At 42.3% G+C, this 15,936-nt stretch overlaps 1 long non-coding RNA gene across 1 annotated transcript; it reads right to left on the bottom strand.

The window, feature by feature from the left end:
* Positions 1 to 634: 634 nt before the first annotated feature.
* Positions 635 to 15,211, bottom strand: LOC310669787. Its single transcript, XR_014507389.1, has 3 exons — positions 15,111 to 15,211; positions 14,651 to 14,727; positions 635 to 679 (listed from the first exon to the last, which is right to left on the bottom strand). It is a non-coding gene; the product is annotated as an uncharacterized lncRNA (long non-coding RNA).
* Between the last annotated feature and the right edge of the window lie 725 nt (positions 15,212 to 15,936).

The following is a 15,936-nucleotide window of genomic DNA, read 5'->3' as shown; positions in this document are numbered from 1 at the left end:
AGTGACACCAGTCATTATTGAATGCTTGATGGCTCATCAAAATGAAGTTACCATACTTTCCCGTGTATAAGACTAGGGTCGTTGTTTTTTACTAAAAAATAATGTTAAAAAGGGGGGGTCTCATACAGGGGGGCAATCTCCCCCCTTTTTCTTAATTTTGAGTTCCCCAAAATAGGGGGTATCTTATACACGCAGGCGTGTTATACACTGAAAAAGACAATTATTAGAAGAGATGAAATGAGCACAGATGTCCTCAGAATTAGTTAAACCCTTCCTTCCTTCCTTCCTTCTCTTATTTTTGATATGTATTGACATAGGAAACCGTCTTCTGCCAAGTCAGACCATTGGTCCATCCAGCTAAGTTTTGCCTACACTGACTGGCAGTGGCTCTCTGGGGTTTCAGACTGGGGTCTATCCCAGTCCTCCCTGGTATTGCCTGATATTGAAGCAGGGACCTTCTTCAGGCAAAGCAGATGCTCTGTGACTGATCTATGATGTTTCCCCATCAGATTTAATACGTATTTTTTTCAGTAAGCCTCTAGCTAATATTTTTATTGTGCTGAAGTTGTTGTTATTGTTAAACCTACTGTCAAGCTGAGATATGGTTTAAAGCTTTGCTAACTTCAAGTATGTCCTCACCTGAAATTTCCTTTATCTGTCTTCAGCTTCCTATTCGAACCTATGAAAACACCAGACATTAAAGTGAATAGTTAACCTGGAATAACTGATTGTGCAAACAGTTTGTGTTAGGCTTCAGCTTTCACCATGGCATTGCAGGTGCATCCTCATAAAGGGAAATTGTAACACGGAGAGCGGCTGTGAATTATGGACTTATCAGGCAAAAGTAATGATGACATCATTCAGACGGCAGTAATCAAGATAAATGAAATAAGAATTCAAAAGCACTTTAACAAGTGCAAATGCTATTTCTAGTCCTTTCAATAGGATTTCAATCATGGCCCTTTGTTTACAAGGAACTTTGTTATATACACACAACATTTAAATGAAACTAAAACACACACACAAACAGAGATGGGAAGAATCAGAGAAAGTAAAGCACTTATTGCATCTTCCCACATAAAATGTATTTTATTGCTGCTTGAATAATGCAAACAATGCAGTCGTAAAGCATTCTTTTTGTATCTTTTTTAGTATTCACAGTGAGCTTGTGTGGTCTAAAAACAATTTAAAATGAATAGGAAAAAAACCACTGCTGCTTTTACTGATTCCAATATTGGATTCTTTTCTCTTTCCTTCTTCCCTCCTATGAATACACAGCAAGTCAATCTGGTCTATCTTGATGGTTGAATAAGCTCTTTGATTTTTGAATTATTCTGAGATTAACTGAATTTGAAATGTGTGCTGCATGCAACGTCTTGCTGGCCCAGAAAGATGAGCTTTGTTATTGACAGAGAAAAGTTGCAAAACTACATTTTCCATTATTACTCACTCATGCTGAACTTGCGTCCCCCACCTGTCAGGCTGCCTGGCTGCCATCAAGGCAAGGAGAGATGGAGTTGAAAAGTTCAATTTGCTATATTCTCTCCTGACCAGCTTGAACTTCACAGAGTTAAAAGTGGTTCTAGCACAAAAGGCAGCATCTCCCTTGCACATCTCAGGAGAAGAATAGTGTACATTATGTGAGGCGTTGCCCAAGACCAGCACTAGGCATGGTGTCTGGAAGCAGAGTCGACAATGTGCTGGAGCATTAATGAGCTCTGAAGGGAGCTGTTAATCAAGCAACGGTCTAAAGAAAGGGCCATAACTCAATGGAAGAGCATCTACTTTGCATGCTGCAGGTTCCAGGTTCAATCACTGGCATCTACAACCCTTGTAGGGCTCAGATAGATCGCCATCTGAAACCTTGGAGAGACCCACTGTGTCTACCCTGTATGCAGAAGGGCTTAGTTTCAATCTCCGGGTAAGACCAGGAATGTCCTGTCTGAAACCCTAGTCATTGCCAGTCAATTTAGACATTTCTGAGCCAGCTGGCCCAATAGCCTTCTAAAGCAGCTTCCCATGTTCTGGAGGAGACTGTAGGGCTTGAATAGTCACTGCCTTTACCATGCCCTCTGCTAACTCATTTCCTATAGGAAGGCTTGCAATTGGGCCTTCTCCTTCCTCCTGAGTAGATTTTTCCTTCCAAGTAGACCCTTCATCCAGAGTACAAACCTGCTGTAGAGCTGTGCTTCTGTGTCTTTTGCTTTCCCATCTACTGTGCTGCCAGAGGTTCAAGGTACAATGATGAAGGACTGATTAACAAGGCAGGCTTGCAATAGGATCATTGGTAGGGTGGGGCAAGTGATACATCCCTGAGATGGGGCTCTTCAGTCTGCCTGTGGACTGGTGCAGCATCCCTCATGTCTTCACTGGGAGTATGGTGCTCCAAGCCTTTTCCTTCAGGATGCTGGCAGGTGGCAGAGGCAAGGTCTAGACATGCAGCTTTAAGAGGCAACAGAAAACTGCAGTGAACTTTACCACTTTACATTAGCAGTCTTCAGGTGCTTATTCTTGTTTTCCCTGACATTTTTTTCTGCCCCTTGCTTTTTTGGCAAGAATAGAAATGCATGTGGTTGGTTGGTTGTGTGTGTGTGTGTGTGTGTGTGTGAGAGAGAGAGAGAGAGAGAGAGAGAGAGAGAGATTTTGTTGTCTTTGTTGTTTTATCAATTGCATTGTATTTTAATTTTGCAAATATGTGTTATTTTGTGTGAGTTGCTTTATGGATCTCTTCTGACTGAAAAGTGGCACATAAGTAAACAATCACAATCACAAATGCCTGCTCCCACATTTCCATTTTTGTCAGAATTCTCAGACATTCCTAGTCACGACGCAGGTAGAATACATTCAGAAATGCCGTTTGTACCCGTTGGCAGGTTTTGGTTTCCACACCAGTTGATGTGCTATTATTCCATTATAGATGTGGAGGGATCACCCCCCTCGCCTTGGTTCCATAAATATACTTGCCACACATCATATTTCTCATACATACACATAATTAAAATTTAGACTTTTAATTAAATATGTTGGAGGGTATTAAAACAGTGCTATTGTTGAATTCAGTAATTGTTTTAAATCACTTTTTGTGGCAAGTCCATTTGCAGGAGAGATTAAAATGAAAGGGAAACATATCTGCTCTGCCCAAACTCCATTGTGTGGTGGTGGTGCCTTAACATTGGAACAGCCCTTGTTGGATCAGACAAAAGGTCCAGCATCCTGTTCTCACAAGGCCAACGGGATGCCTATGAGAAGCACGCAAGCAGGGCCCAAGCAGTTGTGATCTCCAGCAACTGATATTCAGAGGCATGCTGCCTCTGATGGTGTAGGTAAAGCACAGCACCATGGTTAGTGCCCACTAATAACCTTCTCCTCCATGCACTTGTTTAATCCACTTTTAAAGCCCTCCAGCTTGGTGGCCATCCCTGCCTCCTCGGGGACCACATTCCATAGTTTATCTATACTCAGCAATAAGAAGTATCTTCTTTTGTATGAACTGAATTTCCCCCACACACATCTTCATTGGATGACCCCAGGTTCAAGAAGTATGAGAAAGGAAGAGAAATGCACCATAAATAATTTTATACGCCTTCTATCATGCCCTCACCCTTACATATTTTTTCCCCAAAATCAATGCCCCTCATCCACCCAAACTTGTAATCTTTCATCCTAAGGGAGTTGCTTCAACCACTTGATCATTTTGATTCTAGGCAGGGCTAATCTAAGTCATGGTGTCTGGGAGGTAAAAGTCCAGAATACAGTAAACCCACAATTTACATGGGGGTTATAATCTGGGGATCTTGCCTGAAGCCAAAACTGCATATACAGTGGTACCTCAGGTTACATAGGCTTCAGGTTACAGACTCCGCTAACCCAGAAATATTACCTCGGGTTAAGAACTTTGCTTCAGGATGAGAACAGAAATTGTGCAGCGGCGGCGCAGCAGCAGCGGGAGACCCCATTAGCTAAAGTGGCGCTTCAGGTTAAGAACAGACCTCCAGAACGAATTAAGTATTTAACCAGAGGTACCACTGTAGCCAAAACACTTTGGATGTAATGATGCGTGGGATTGCCAAATTCCTTTTTTCCCAGATGCCCACCCTTTTCTGTCCATTTATTTACTTACTTACTTACTTACTTACTTACTTATTTTGCCACCTATGTAAAGCTGAATGCGCACAAGTTAAATGTATGTAAATTGCAGGCTTACTAAACTGCCTTGTCACAATAGCAGCTTCTATCCTGTGCCCTTTCTATGTCTTTAAATTATTTACTGTAAGTTCTGTGCCCACATTTAGATGCTGTGCCTCTGAGTTAGAGTCCTTACCATTGGGAGGGCCCTGGCTCAGTAAACCAAATATTTTCATGTGAAAGGTTCCAGGTTCAAAGTCTACCATCTCTAGGAGTCCTTCCATTGTAGGTTCAGGTTGTATAAATGTGTCAATAAACCATATATCATAAAGACATCACGGTCTCCGCTCTCCCTCATTCTGAGGAAACACAACCCCTCGTTAAGCACCTGAAAGCCCTGGCTTCTGGCACTGCTCATAGCCTGGGGTGGCATGCAACACTACACTGGGGTCCACTATCAATGGATGTTTCATACCAAAACAACTCCTTGGTGTGGGACTACATCATTCAGTCCAGGGCAGCTCTGCAAAATACATCTCCTTAATATCACATTCCATGAGCACCTAGCATATATAATTGATATAAATTATATATTCCTCATGTGCCATGCTAGCAATGAGTAATAAAGCACAATATTTATGAAGAAAGACAGCAATTATCTTATTAAATCAGACAGCTGTAATATTTTAGTACAGGTCTCTTCAGCCTGTACTATATTCAGCAGTGATTGTGAGTATAAAAGAACCAATTAATGCTGCTATAACACTAAGAAATATCCCACACCAATGTGGCATGAAGTATGCTCTGGGAATAACAAGATGTGGAGATGGCCACCAACTTTGATGGAATAGTACCTCTTCACACAGCACAAAGCTAAACTATGGTATTTGCTACTGCAAAGCGTAGGCAAGGCCACCACTTTGAAATGCTTCATAAGGGAAATAGACTAATTTTGGGGGTTCTCAGTGGCTACTAGTTTTGATGGCTGTGCACTACCTTCAAGATCAGAGGCATCATGCCTCTGAGTAGTTGTCATTGGGTAAGAGTGTGAGTATGAATGTCTTCTACTTACAAATTTCACAGAGGCATCTCATTGACCATCGTGGGAACAGAATGCTGGAATGGTTAAGGCCGTTAGTCTAAACCAGCAAGGCTCATCTTACGTAGTTAAGACTTTAATGTCAACATGAATCCATTGGGATAGGCTGTCCAGAGCTTTGGGGTGCACTGTCATAGTATAACCAGAATGGCCAAATGCATTTCACCTTTCCATCTGATTCTAGGAAATCTAGTTTTGTTAACCTTTTAGGTGGTGCAGGATTGTTTTAGAGGTCATGCATCTTTCTCTGGGGCCAGTGAAAGGCTGGATGCAGGTAAACAAACTGAAACTGAAACTAGACAGGTCAGAAGTGCAGTTGGTACATTGGATGAATTGATTTTCTGATTTAGACATGATTGTGTTTTCCACAAAGCAGCAAACACATGGTTTGGGAGTATCCTTTGCTCCAGAATCTTTTGCTTAAATAAATATTTGAATAGATATTTTTGGAGATTTAATAAAAATGATATAAAAAAGAACTATTTGAAGAGCATCGTTTTTCAGTGTTACCTGCAGTTATACCTCAGCAGTTGCAGTGTGTGGAATGATGGACTGTGCATTGGAGGTTGTCCTATTATTCATGTGCGTGCAGTTCCCTAGAGAACAGGGTACACACACACTCAGAAATCATGAGCAGGCAGCTTGGCAACCCTAACTAGACACTTTTCTCAGGCGGCCAGTGTGGCATAGTGGTTAGAATGTTAGAGTGTTGTATTGGGATCTGGGAGACCAGAATTCAATTCCCCACTCAGCCATGGTGCTCAATGGGTGACCTTGAGCCAGCCACAGTCTCTCAGACTAACCTACTTCATAGGGTTGCAAGGAGAAAATCTGAAGGGGAGGGAACCTTGAGCACCTTGGAGGAAATGTGGGATATAAATGTAAGAAATAAATTATATATAACAAAAGTTAATGGCAAAAAATGTGGCCAATAGTTTACCAGGAACAAGTTCCAGAAAAAGTGACTATTCCTAGGTGAAATAGGGTGATCTGCAGCATGTCGGTAACCGAACTAATACATTAGAATTATCCAATGAAACCTTTAAATTACCATAACCATCAAATTAAATGTTTGCAATTCACCATATTACTCAGCTTTCAGACAGCCAGTCCAAATCTCACAACTCTTGTCCATCACTGATTTGTCAGAATCAGACACCAAATATGTGATTTCTTTTCCCTTCATCACCATCAGGTGTCTTACTTTGCTCTCAGTTCAAAATACAAGGATCAGTATAATAAATAATGATAAAAATAGTCTACTGCTTGAGACCACATGTGCAAAGATGTTTTTCTACGTATATTTTGCTGTAAGAGTATTTAATATGACGAAAATACACCCCCCAAAGAGTTCATTTTGCCCAAGAAATGACACACCCCATCAAGCTGAGTGTGGTTACTCCTATTAACATAAATGATTAACTATGTTTTTTGAAATATTTAAATGTTTCAGAACAAGAGTATGTGAAAAGGAGAAGCATTACTGTTGTAATCATGTGTTACACTGGATTAAGTATGGCAGAAACAGATCTCATTCCATGATAAGTACTATCTCCCAGGCCTCTCTTCTACTTTGCAATTCAGCCTTCCCCCAAAATACTGGATTTCAGATGCAAGGCACAAAGAGAACAGGCTGCCAAATATCTATTCACCTTTAATAACATGCACCCTCCCCTTTCTGTGAGAAGGCTTTTTGGTGTGTTTGCTTCACACTACTGACATGTGTGCTGCTCCCAGCTCTCTCTAAGGCATGATTTATACATTATCAAAGCAAGATGGTTCTGATTTCAGAAAGGTAGGGTGGGGATAGTACCACCTTCTGCATGGCCAAATCCATACTGCATCTGTAGTTTATGCCATGAAGTTCTCCCAAGCCATAGATAGAATTGACCTGTGTATGGGTCATGAAAACCCACATCAACTGATAGGCAACTCTCAGAAACCTTCTCGGACCAAAATCTAGGGCATAGAAAAAATCCCTGTGTTCCCCCTTCCCGCACACCCTGAGGCCATTCCCTGCCATTTCCCAATCCCAAAACACATGCATACACTCTTCTCTTTCCATACCCCCCCAATATCCCTCAGATGAAAATGGGGACATTTGTCACTTGCCCCCTCCTCACCCACTCATTTTTGTTTCCTCCCCCCCCCCCAGCACTTCCTATCAGAGAGAAGGAGACTGGCAGCAGTGGCCATAGAAAGGTCATGGGGAGGCAATGGGATGCTCCCCATGACCTTTCCGCCACTGCAACTCAGGATAAGCACTGGCTAATCCTCCTCCCCAAGCTCAGCGGCAGCAATTCTGGTGGGGAAAATAGGGACATTCCAGGATCAAATCAGAAGCTCAGGTGGCTTTTGTAATTCCAGGTCTGTCCATGGAAAATAGAGACACTTGGAGGGTATGGCTTTCCTTACCTCTTAGTCAGTAGCCACCATAAGGGCTTCCAAAATTCATTTTTGTTGTCTTTCTGTTAGTCCCCACAATGCAGGAATTTAAAAATGTAACTTGTGTGCTTTTAATTTTTGGTTTTTGTTGTTTTTAAATTAACCAACGTAGGATGTGCCTGGGAAAGAGTTGCTGGGGAGGGGGTGGGGGCTTCTGAAATCACAGTGGTTCTGAGCAAGGGGAAGTATAGAGGGCACATGAGATATGGGGCACGTGGCAACAGCAGTTAGTGACTGTGATGTACTGGACATGCACATGATATTATACAACTATTTAGATGTACCATTATTTGTTTTTGTATCTGTTTTGGAACAAGTTTTGTTATTTGAGCTGTTGAATCATATTTATGGGTCTGGACAGTTTTTATTCCAATAGAAGTCTGTTTTTATCCATCCTATTGCTTCATGCTGCACAGTATGACTTGAAGAGTGAAAATGTTCCTTTGGGTGATTAACATTCTGTGGCCTTTTAAATGTGTTTGAAGGGGGTATTTTTTGTTTTGTTTTGATCTTATGATGTACTTTGTGTTCTCATTTTGTATTTTTATGTTGTGAACCATCCTGTAATCTTTGGGTGAAGGGCAGTATACAAATTTAATGAATATTATTATTAATAATAATAATAATAGTTGCCCATTCATTGTTGAACATACAAATATTAAATCAGAACTAAATCAAACCTATGTTCTGTGGTGATTCCTGTATTGAATTGCCTGCCCACCAGTTCTGACAGTTGTTCTCAAAAGTATAAGGGGGGGGGTGGACTCCAATAAATTGAATAGGTGAGACCTTTTGCAATGCAGAAGCCTTGAGCTTCATTTTGCAAAGATGCACATCTCCTTTTTCACAGGGTAAATCTTAGAGCAATGCTCCTTTCCTCCAACTTTGCCCCTCTCTCTTTTCCCCAAAGTTCCTTCCTTGCAATAGATTGGGCTATATGAAAAGAATGTGCCAAATATGCCATCTTCTGTTTTGCTTGGTTCCCTTAAACTCTACAGTGCACATTCTCCTTTTTCTTCCCTCGCTCCCTTTTAACAGCCTCCCCAGCTGCTCTCATCTTCACACATTAAGCCTCATTAAATGTTGGATGCATTCACAAATCCATCTGCCTCTCAGCAGAGAAGCATTGGAAGAGGTATTCTAATAGTCCCCATTTGCTAGGCCATAGCAGACCCCTATCTACACACATACTAATAATAATAATGATGATGGTGATGATGATGATAAAAGTCCCTCCTAGCTTTTTCCTCCTGTTTTTAGACAAGCTTTGGAAAACTAATTCAGTCTGACATTAGAGCCTTTTACTAACTGGCCATTTGTAATTACACTACAAGAGAACATACGCAAATTGAATGCAGGGGAAGCTTTTCTGATACACAATAACTTCCCAAGGATAACTACATCATTTTTCACATACCTTCCAACTGTGCCTAATAAATTGCATAAATGTTCTTTCTCCCCACAAACACCCTGCATTGTGCTGGCTCCTGATGCATGCTGAACTCCATACTGAATCTCTGCTTGCTGACAGGATAGTCTGCCATATTTCACAGGTTAAAATAAGGAAATTTTTGTGGATAATGGCATGGAGTCAACAAGGGAATTATGGGGGTCTGCCACCTTCAGGAATATTCCAGCCACAGCCCCAGCCCAATTTCTAGCTTGTTTTTAAAAATATGTTTTTTTTACTTAGGGAGCTATACGGGAAACTGTGTGTTCTTATTTTGCTCAATTCCTCCCTAAGTGGTAAACTAGCTTCCTAAAATATTATTCTACTCTGTCATGCATGCTTTAGTTGAGATTGCTGTAAGGCATGGGGTTGAACTGTATGACCCTCAGGGTCCCTTCCTACTCTGCAATTCTAGAATTCAGCTAAATCACAGTCAGAGTAGACAATGGTTTTGGTTAAGTTGGATCAATGTGTCTAAGTATGGCTTGGTTAGCTACAAGCCAAAATCAAAGGGAGAGAAAATGTATCATCATTTTTAACAATAAATATTTGCATACACAAATTTCTATTTACAGATGCAAATTCAGTAATTTCTAATTTAAATAGAGATACACCTAACCATAAGTAACCAGGTATCCCAGCTGCTGGCCTAGTCTGCTATCAAGGTACTTCAGTGTTGATGGACAAGTCCAGAGTGTCCGCTCTCCTTTTTTATGCTTTATCTTTAACGGGGGGGGGGGGCAGGATGGTCCTTCATGTAGAAGACACCTTCAAATAGAGCACCCACTTTCCTCCAACAGCCCTCTGTAGGTGACATCCTGCTGCTTCTGAATTCCCAAGTCCCAATTTTCCTCAAATATCCTGGGAGTGACTGCTCAGAAAAAGGACTTTGCATCTGATAAAGTGGAAGATTCATTATTTGGGGGGGGGGGGTGTTCAAGCAGGATAAAGAACCACAGGATTAAACTGTGCCAGGAGAGGCAGTTTTAGGGTGGAACAAACAAAGCACAGAGTGTTAGAGGCAGGGGGCACCGGATTTTAGCATCACACAGGGTGCCGCCCAAAGTCCACCAATAGTGCCAGATGCCTTGTTGGTGAGCTGGTGAACCTTTAGAATGATGAATTTCCATTTGTGGCTTCTGCTGAAGAGAATCTGCCAGTGTCTGCTTGCATCTGCAGATACATTGAGCCAGAAACATCAGGGAACCATCACAGAATAACCAGATGTACACAAATAGAAGTAGCTCAATAAACTATGTATTAATGCACTAACTAGTTTAAGAGCAAGAGAGAGAAAGAGAGAGAAGAAATAGAAAAGAAGGCTCAAGTGCTTGCCAGTTGTTCCGTTCATTGGCCAGAAATTGGAAGACAGAAACATTTTTTCTTTGTAGTGAGCAATGGGGAAGAACTGGAGGCTTTCATTTTAAACAGGAAGCAGAATATTCAGGGGGTGAGTTCAGAGTTCCCATGCAAGGCCAGGGTCTCTCAGACCTCATCATGACTGTGGTCCTTTTCAAATGCATCAACTGAAATCATTAAGACGTGGGTTTTGGCTGAACTGCGCTTACTTTTTTCTTCCTTCACTGACCTTCACAACATCTCCCTTTTTAGATACTCATTACTGCTGCTTGAAAGGCATATTAGTTTGTCTAATGGTGACTTTCCTTCAGCAAATATATTTTCTCAAACAGGAGAGTGAGCTCTGACATTTTACATGGCTACTCCTTTCTGGGCCATTCAGCTGCATGAATGAATTCCAATCTCTGGGCAGTTTCCAAACTGAAATGGTGGTTTGGGGTGACATGGGCATGTAGCACTGTCACCCTGACAACCTCCATTTCAGAAGCCTCCTGCAGCAGGCACTTTTTCCTGTGGTGACATCATGCCACCTGTAATATTGGCCGCCTCACCCTTGCTTGTCTGATGCTGAATATCTCACCTTTTGCCAGGGTAAAAACTCTGCTATCACCTGTCTTTGTTCTTGGACAGCACCTCTTTAAGACCATCGCTTCAGGAGGCTGTCTTGACACCACATTTACTAATTTCAGAAATTATAAGAAGTAAGAGAGTCATTACTTATTATCAGGGCTTTCTTGCCTTCCAGAAATCATTACACCACCTTTCCTCCAAAGAGCTTCAGATGGTGTATATGATATTCTTCCTCCTCATTATATCCTGACAGCAACCTTATGAGGTAGGCTAGATTGAGAGATGGTCACATGGCAAGGTTCATGGCTGAATGGGGATTTGAACCCTTGTCTCCCAGACCCCAGTCTAACACTAGGTACATCACTGGCTTTTTGCCTTCCACTTGCTACAGGCCTCACTGCTTACAATTCCCCCACTTAGGATAACATTATATGCATCTGTTGGAGTGAACTCTAGTGCACTAAAGCTTATGCCATAATAAATTGGATACTCTTTAAGATGCCACTAGACTCTTTGTTGGTTTTGAATGTGATGCCAATGAAGAGGAATAAGCGGCAGATGCTTTTAAATTAAGTCTAGTGCATTATGAATCTTTGCTCACACTTAATCTCAGCCTTCTAGCACCTAATAAGAAGTGGGAAATTACATTTATGCTTTGCCAGCCTATCAGTTCTGTCAAGCTGAGGTACTTTTGAAATCTATCCGTCATTTCCATGCACATAAAATTTGTTGTCATTCAGCATATTTTATATATCCACATACATTTTATTTCAGGGGTGTTTGGCCAGTATGTTTATTTCTTTAGGCATTTATAGATGTGGTGCTTAGCATAAGCCAAAGAATGCTTTAGCACTAAGAGGCTGCATAGCTTGATAATATTAGGGAGACATTGTATAGTGCCGCTTGATGACATGAGTGAGTGGAACAGATTGCTTCCACTTAAGTGCAAGTAACAGTCAAGTAAGATCTCAGACAAAAGGTATTAGGAATTTACAAACTCTTAAATTGGGCTTCTCTGTGAATCCTCTGCTAATGCTTTTTCTCCATCTAACTTTTTCTCTTTCTGCCACCTCCTCTGCTCTTTCCGCACCACGCAAGACACATTAGATTAAGTAAAGGGGTTCAGGTTTCCCATCTCTGCTTTAACAGAACACAACTGGCCCTCTCATACCTGCTGTTCACTGCTTGGCCCCCACATTATGTCCTGATGGTTTGGGAGAAGGGGGACACCAACTGTGGGCAAAGCAGTGGATGCAGCTCTTCCCCTGCCACCCTGCACCTTACATAAGAACAGCTTGCTAGATCAGGCCACTGGCCCATCAAGTCGAACATTGTTTTCACAGTGGCTGATCAAGCAAGACCTGAGCACAAGAGCACTATCCCCCACTCCTGGGGTTTCTAGCAACTGTATTGGGAAGCATTTCTGCCTGCAGCAGCATTGCAAAGGTACCATGGCTAGGGTTTTAGCAAAAATGCAGTTAATGGCTAGAATCACCTGATAGAGGTAAGGTGGGTGGAGGAAACATATTGGAAGGAAGTCCACTCCCTCCGTTGTAGCCTCACATGTGCTATTGACTGAAACTTTGGTTAGGGAAAGGAGACAGATGCCTCCAACATCATCACAGTAAATTATCGCCTTCCCCTAGACCATCATGAGATGGTTTAGGGACCACTGCCCTTAAATTATATGCCTGTTTCAGCCCCATCACCTCAAATTTGGCCAAAACATCAGTTTTGATTGAATTTGGTACAGTCCACATCATTACAGATAATGAAAACCAACAAAGAAGGTCATGATGAATTCTCATTTTCGCAGCTGGGAAACTCGGGTCTAGAAGCAATGAGGCATACTCAAGGCATACTCAAGAACTGGCAACGCCTTGCAAGAGGTGGGATATTCTGGCAGCCATGCATGGGTGAATATTTTTCTATCTGAAGTTTAGGTTTACATTTCCACGTACGTTTTTATTTTGTTTTTTAAGTCCTCACACAATCAGTAGTGAAGGCATAATTGTTGGGTGTGCTGATGCTCCCCCATGCAACAATGCATGAGGGAAGTTTGAACACCCTGTAGATTTTAAGCTCCTTGGGGCAGAGCAGCCTCTCATTAAATTCTTTCTGAAGTGCCACTTTGTGTCATTAATAACAAGCAATATGTCTGCATCTAGTCATGGGGAAGGTCTGCAAGGAGCAGGGCCATCTTAAGCATATCCTGCACCGTGGTGCAAATATCTCTCTGCCCCCCCCCCCCGCATTTTCCAGAGTTGTCTACCTTTCTTAAGGGGGGGACTTTGGTTTGACTCGTTGACATCGCATGGTTCGATGCACACTCGGTGCTGCTCGTAAGTAAGAGGCGCCTGGATCGCAGCCCAGACGGCCTCCTGCACCCTCCCGTGAAGCCTCCCTCTAGCCGCTCTGAGCCCGGCCTTGGCTGGTGAGGGCGGGGTATAAATAAAAATTATTATTATTATTATTATTATTATTATTATTATTATTATTAGTGCTCACGACAGGAGGACCAGCAAGCAGATCAGGTGGCTCGCCTGACTCCACAAGGAGGTGCGCAGGCAGTGACGTGGCCAAAGAGGGGCAGTAGAGACACATACGCCCTGCCCCACGCCCACCCCCAATTGCACCCACCAGGCACCCAGGCAGCCCTGGCGGGAAGGGGCGCAAAGGGGCTTCCCTGAGCCGGACACAGCGTGCTCCAATGGGTGGCTGAGAGGAGAGGAGTGGGCTGTCCCAGAGCAGAGAAAGGAGGGCGCCCTGACTCTCCTTCCCGGACACTCAGCCTGTGGCACCCTCCAAAATCTGATGCCCTGGCACCCCGCGCCACTAACGTCTATGGGTAAGACGCCCCTGGCAAGGAGGCTTGTACTTGTGCTTGAAAAGAACCCTCAATGTGCTTGTGGGTCATGGTAAAGCAAGATCATGCAAGGCATTCCACTTGCGTTCAAGTGGGCAGAAGTGAAAGCCTCCCGTGGACTTTTTCCTGAAATGTCCTGGTTTTCAGGTGTAAAAATGGTGTTGGGGGAATTTTGTCAAATCAGCAAAAATGTCAGGGGAAACCCGGACATATGGCAACTCAATGGGGAAAGCAGCAGAAACAGCTTAAAATAACTATTTGGGGGTTTGTTCCTCCAACAATGGTTTCCTCAACAATGTTGGGATGTTGGGGTCTTCCTAAAAAAACCCAGGAATTTTATTTTTTTTAATATGGCAACCCTATTTTTCCCAGCCAACGTGGACATTTTCAGGGACTGAGAATGATAGGAACATGGTGAGCAGGATTTCCTGCATTCCATCTACAGATTCAGTTTCACATGTTCATGCAGGCACCAGGACATACCTGTAGATACGCACATATCCAAATATAAGAGCACAACAAACCCCCACAACAAACACTCTGTGAGGTGAGTGGGGCTGAGAGACTTCAGTGAAGTGTGACTAGCCCAAGGTCACCCAGCAGCTGCATGTGGAGGAGCGGGGATGCGAACCCGGTTCACCAGATTACGAGTCCACCGCTCTTAGCCACTACACCACACTGGCTCTCTGGTTTAGGCTCAGTGGTGTTTGGGGCCCCTGAGCTGCAGGTTACTTACCTGACAAAAGAGAGAGAAACATGCCTTAGATGAGATGAAGACAGTTGAAAACAGTTAGTTAAACAGTAATGATCTTCCTGTAAAAAAAAAAGAAGAAAAGTCTTGTTTGAAGATAATGGTGTGGGAATGAATAGGGTTGAAAGAGGTTAATTATAAATCTAATTTAGGAAATCTATAGATCAAAGTATAAAATGCAAGCATTACCTTGGGTCACATATAGTTAGAGAAACTTAAATAAAACAGAACATAATTTAGAAAGATCTTTTGTTTAAAATGTTGTACAGGCATCTCTTTGTTTTACAGCTTCTGCTTAGTCATGAGAAAACAGAGTATATAAGGTTATGGCCCAGAGATGGACTAGGATGCAAACAGGAAAAATCTGTGCACCTCGCTTGGCTTGATTCTGTTGTACTTTTTAGCAGCAATTGTAACAGTCTTAGATTAAGAGAAACCTCTTTACCTTATCATTGTTTTGTGATTGTTGTGTTACAATCACCATATGACGCATTGACTCAAAATTGTTCAAAGTCTAAAGGAAAACAAAATAGTTAAGAAATTCCCTATCTTATTCTTTGGTATAACTTAAATGTATGCTCTCTCTGTTGGACCCTTGGGAGCAAGTTTTGCATTAATGTGAACCAACCTAATTTCCACTTCCCAAAACAATTTACAAACTGAAATACAAATATCCTTCAAAATCTGCATTATTCTGAATACTGCAATGCAGTCATCCAACCTATAAATAAATAAATGCAGTAAAAGCATATATCAGAGGAGAGTGTGCATAAATATGTGTTGGCATTCATCTGTCTTGGGAGAGTGTGTCTTTGAGGGTGAAGTCAGAGTGTGTTGGTGAAGTTGGAAGGTTGCAATGCCTTCTGTGGCTTTAAAAACCGATATGGGAGAGACATGTTTTGTTGCAGCAAGATCAGATGAAGGTGCCTGGTTGTGCTGCTGCAGATGCACCATGGCATTTCTTCTCTCTGTTATCAGAATCTGGGGGAACTCTGAATTCTCAACTTTCCATTCAGATGCCACACCTGCTTTATGACATGTTTATGACAAGTGCATGACACTTTTTCCAAGGTGTTGTGGGTAACCACGGGCAACTTTTGTTCAGGGTTCCTCTCTGCTTCTTTTATGATGTAGTTTGAAGTCTTGTTGCAACAATAAAGATCAGGCCTCCTGGCCACTGTTTTGCTTCACTATCTTGGCCAGAGCCTTTTGTTTGACTATCCAACTTGAGCACAGGGTATTCCTCGCTACATCTCTGTGCTCCTCCCAGA

The sequence above is a fragment of the Podarcis tiliguerta genome, assembly GCF_965153285.1.
Source record: "Podarcis tiliguerta genome assembly, chromosome: Z".
NCBI classification, from domain to species: Eukaryota; Metazoa; Chordata; class Lepidosauria; order Squamata; family Lacertidae; genus Podarcis; species Podarcis tiliguerta.
The sequence above is the reverse complement of the archived record's forward strand: the minus strand, read 5'-3'. Positions and strand labels throughout refer to the sequence as shown.